At 39.0% G+C, this 5302-nt stretch overlaps 1 protein-coding gene across 4 annotated transcripts in view; it reads left to right on the top strand.

The window, feature by feature from the left end:
• The window catches only part of LOC106875518 (uncharacterized protein RP688), a 19833-nt gene that overhangs the window by 10378 nt on the left and 4153 nt on the right, over positions 1-5302 (top strand). The gene's annotated exons all lie outside the window — the stretch shown is intronic.

The raw sequence follows: 5302 nt of genomic DNA, 5'->3' as shown, positions 1-5302 counted from the left end.
AACAATGCATAAATCGTAATTTTTAAAAGAGCAATGAAATCTAGGTGAACAGAATATATACGTAGCATGAATTTAGGAAGCTTAGAAAATGAATAAGTATGAATTTAAGACAAAAACTGAATTCAATTGAATTTCATGGAGAGAAACAAGATAAATAATAGAGGGCAGACTAAAGCGCGAAAGGTATGAGATGTTTGAGGCCGTAAATAAATAAAAATCTCTATCTTATCTGCATCTTGGAGACTTCGTCGTAGTATGTCAGCGGAGAAGAGATTGAGATAATTTTGATGTATATATATATACATATATATATATATATATGTGTGTGTGTTTGTGTCTGTGTTTGTCCTCCCCAACATCGCTTGACAACCGATGCTGGTGTGTTTACGTCCCCGTAACTTAGCGGTTCGGTAAAAGAGACCGATAGAATAAGTACCAGGCTTCCCAAGAATAAGTCCTGGGGTCGATTTGCTCGACTAAAGGTGGTGCTCCAGCATGGCTACAGTCAAGTGACTGAAACAAGTAGAAGAGTATCCAGTAAATTAGAAGGAGAATGTAACTCATTGACCCTTTCCTGATCATATTTCTTTTTAAACACATGGCTTTCGTTTTGATTACTTTTGAAAATAATGAGGAATTAGTAAAATAACTTTTAACATTATTAGGCTGCTGCTGTTTGGAGCATAAATACTATGAAATTTCGATGGAAGATTTTCACTTAAATCATTTTGTAACTAGAAATTTGAATTGTAAAACTAAGGGCGGTGTCAGACAGCTTGGCAGTTTCTAAATGACAAGAGCCAGAAATTCGTTGACACACTTCTTTGACTATTCATAGACACAGTTCATAGATACTCTGCCCTACACAAAGGCATAAAAAGCATGTGATTGCATTTCAACTCTATGTCTGCCCCCAGAATACAAGACCACTAATTGTGGCCATCCCGTCGTGTGAAAGACTGGTTGTGAAAGTCTATATTGTGTAATATTAAAGATATTTGGCTGCTATTTCTGGCATGTGGAGTATCCACATAATTGCTTCCCACTCATTAGCACGTGTTATTAACGTTTGTTGTTTCTATTATTAGCGTTATTATTATTATTTTATTTATTTATTTTTATTTTAAAGTGAGAGATATATGTACGCTTATATGAAATGGATGTGTGTGTGTGTGTGAGAGAGAGAGAGAGAGAGAGAGAGTGGCACTTAGACATCACTCCGTCTTTCTCACATTCACACACGCACACATACTTACAAAAAAAATGTATTTAAGTACGTACGTATACATGACAACACACTCCTTCACTCTCTCTCTCTCAAACACACATACATAAATGTATACAGACGTGTGTGTGGGGTGACTGTCTACAAATACATAGAGCTGAACGCGGTGCGCAAAAAGTAAATAAATACAAACAATTTTACGGAAATTAACGAAGTGTGCGAGTTCAAGCGAAAGAATGTGTGTGTGTGTGTGTCTATCTATGTATGCAAATTTGCGTGTGTATGTACAGATGTGTGTGAGTGCGTATTTATGTGTTTATATATGTTTGTGCATATGTAAGTGTACGTACCCTCTGTACCGGTCAATAGCTGGGGTTCGTTTCTCACTCACGCCACCATTTTTTTTTTCTCAATGTTTTGAAAATCGTTTTGCATTTTAAAAATTCATGTATGTGAGTAAGTGCGCTAGCATGGGTTTTCCTTTTCACCTCCTTCGCGGACTTCAAAGGCAAATGCCACTTTCAACGGGACATGAAAAGAAGAAAATAAATAAATAAAAATTATTTGTGGAAATTGCTGAATGACCTGTCGAAGATGGTAGGGAACCGGCTGGAATTTCAAGGACAGTAAATTCCAAAGCTTTACAAGCTCTTCATCATTCTCCTGGACAGCTGCAATTTATTGAAAATCAATAGAAGCAATCAATGGTGTGTACTGCATTAAATTGTAAGCAAGAAAGCACATCAGCTGTTGAGTTGGTCAAACCATTGATGTTTGACATAGATCTATGGTATATAAAGTTGAGAGGGTGAGAGGTAACTGGGCTTTGTGTTAAATGCATTCACAGGTGGTCTGTGGTTAATATAGAGGGTGAAAACAGAACCTTCTAACGTGTGTTGGAAATGTTTGACAGTCAGGTATGCTGCCAATAATTTCCATCCGAAAGTGCTGTGTTTAGATTTGGCTGGTTGCCGAATGTTTCCAATTGCTGTAGCACACCTCCAACTTTGACATTGAATACATCAACCAACAATCAAAGAGGAGCACCAGGTTTTGGATAATCCAACATCCAACGTGTCTCAGTTTAGCAAAAGAGCAAAACTTGTTTTCGTTTAGGGCTATTGGCTGGTTTTTCTTTGTTTGGTGCTGAAGAAGGTCTGTGAATGGTTGAACCACTTCTACAGTTAGGAAGAAATTGTCTATAAAAACTTTATCATTCTCAGAAATTAATGCCGTCTTTGCAGTGATGTAGATGCTGGAGAATCTGCAATGGACTTGCAGAGTGGGCAGATTCCTTCCTTAATCAATGATGTAAATGAGTTATGGTAAAGGTGTTATTCCAAATGCACACTTGCTGGGGTTAATAATAATATTATTCTGTCAATCAATAGAAAAGCAGAGGCTAAAGTTTTTCATGTTCTTCAGAATTCTTTGTTATTTGTAAATCATCAATATAATCAAAGACAAAAGGTAAACCGTGTGTCACGGTGTTGATGGATCATTGGAGTATCTCTGCAATTGGCCAAAAGGTATCTAAGATGCCAGTACTGCCTGACCGGTACGTAAAAAGCACCATTCGGGTGTGGTTGTTGCCAGTGCCGCCTGACTGGCTCCTGTGCCAATGGTGCGTAAAATGCACCATTTGAGTGTGGTCGATGCCAGTACTGCCTGACTGACCCTCGTGCTGTTGGTACATAAAAGGCACCCACTACACTCCTGGAGTGGTTGGCATCCGAGAGTAGAAGGGCATCCAGCTATAGAAACCTTGCCAAATTAGATTGAAGCCTAGTGTAGCCTTCTGGCTTGCCAATCCCCAGTCAAACCGTCCAACCCATGCCAGCATGAAAAGCAGACGTTAAACAATGGTGATGATAGATATAGTGATTGCTGTGTGTTAAAATATCTGATGGCTTAACAAAGATTTGATTATATGCTTTCACAAGATCAATTTTCAAAAATCTATAAGCTCCATGAAGTAAGCTAAGGGATCCTGCAAGTAAGGGATAGGGTAGGCATAAGACTCTGCAGTTGGTGAGTGTATGGTAGCCCCTGCAAGGGTGCCAGTTGTCTGCTGTTTTCCTCAGGACCAAATGCATTAATTATGACCCATTGCTACTGGACGACAATGTTTCCAAGGGCTAGCATGTGTTTCAATTCAGGTTTAACATCTACTAAGAGGTTGAAGGAAATTAGCTCTTGAATAGGAGTCAGCAATTTAACAACGATAAAATCCGATTGAAAACATAACAGAAGCCTAAGTCGAGAGTAAGAGACTGTTCACTGGACGTTGGAATGAGTGAATGGATGATTGCTCGCAGGGGAAATGGTGTAGGTTTTTCTGTTAAATGGTGTTATGGAGACTAGAATGATGCTAACTGTTGCATCTGCACCAATCAAGAAACAAGTACCTATTGATCAATGATGAACAAAGAAAAGTTGATTTGATTTTCTGGCGCCAGGCATATTTACTGCCTTTAAATGTTGGTTGCTTTGTTTCCCAGAAGGGAGCAAGTATCACCAGAAAAAGAACAGGGTGACTTAGAGTTGCAAGAGTACTTACCAAATTTATGGTTGACGCATAATGCTGGCGAATAAAATGCCGTAACAGACTTCTGTTGAGTGAAAGTGGGCTGTGAAATGACAAAGCTTGTGTTTATGAAAAGTACCTTAATTTGCACAGTTTGCTTGTTTCATTATGGATTGCAGTTTTGCAATTTTTAAGTTATTAGAGGCAGAACTAAGGATTTGTGGAAGATCTGGCTGGTATCACCTGAGCCATGATCAAAACTCAGGTTTCCGTCTCTGCTATTTTATTTGTTAGTTCAGCGAACACTTCGAAAGAGGCAGATGCATTGGTGGGTGCAAAGATGACTTGTGGACTGGAGGGCAGATACGTCAGGAATAGTTGATTGAATATTTTGTCTGGAAGTGTAAGTTCTCCCAGCAGTTGTTTCATCCATCACAAGAACTGCGGTGATTTCTTATCAGCAAGTTCTTCCACTATTAGTTGGTGGAGTTGTTTTTACTGTAAGATGGTAGTCCATTTGATCAGTTCCTTGCAAAACATGTCAAATGAGACAGAAGGGTGGAGCCATTATCAAACCTCTCACTTCTCTTGTGACATCTGGTGGAAGTATTAGGCAGGCTGCTTTGCTGACAATTCTGGTTCAAAGCAAACTGAGGTTTGATATGTGCAAATCACAATGCTGGGTCATGCGACTAGAATGGTGGTAGCTTTAAAGTAATTGCTACCTGAGTAACTGCCATTTCTATTGATGGGTTTTGAGATAAATAGATTAGAGTACTAGTAGAATGCTTGGTTCATTTCATAGTCTCCAATCAAAACAGGTTAGCACAGTTCTTTTGTTTATAGGTCATAGAGGTGATTGATATTGATAATAGTTGAATAAAAACTGTGTGGGACTGTAAGGTAGGTACTAAAATAAACAAAGGAAAACCTCATTTACCATAGATTTTATTCAGCTATCACTATTTGTCTTTCACACTTCAAGTTAAATGTATAATAAACAAAAGTACACAAAAATTGTAAAGGTCGTGCACCAGAAAAGTAGGTGCTAGAAAGTGACAGAGATGAACTTTCTAAGAACAAAGAAGGAACTGCTCAAAATAAACTTGGAGGGAATTTGAATTTGTACCTGTTCAAAAGGTAAAAGAGGGTCATCATCATTATCATCATCGCTTAACGTCCGCCTTCCATGCTGGCATGGGTTGGACGGTTTGACTGAGGACTGGCAGAGTTTCTACAGCTGGATGCCCTTCCTAACGCCAACCACTCAGAGAGTGTAGTGGGTGCTTTTACATGCCACCAGCACAAGGGCCAGTCAGGCGGTACTGGCAACGGCCACGCTCAAATGGTGTTTTTTGCATTAAAACCGAATGAATAGTTTAACTGAATTGAATGCTGAAGAAGTTGACAGCTGGCTCTCATAGATTTCTGAGTGCAAACTCTGAGAACTTTGGAAGAGAAGCTTGCAGAAACATTCAGACTGAGGTTTCAGTTCCTGATTCAGAATCCAAGATCTAATCCCTTCAACTCCTTCAGTTTTTGACTTTCAT

Source organism: Octopus bimaculoides, chromosome 3, assembly GCF_001194135.2.
Source record: "Octopus bimaculoides isolate UCB-OBI-ISO-001 chromosome 3, ASM119413v2, whole genome shotgun sequence".
NCBI lineage: Eukaryota > Metazoa > Mollusca > Cephalopoda > Octopoda > Octopodidae > Octopus > Octopus bimaculoides.
This window is presented reverse-complemented; position numbering and strand designations above follow the sequence as displayed.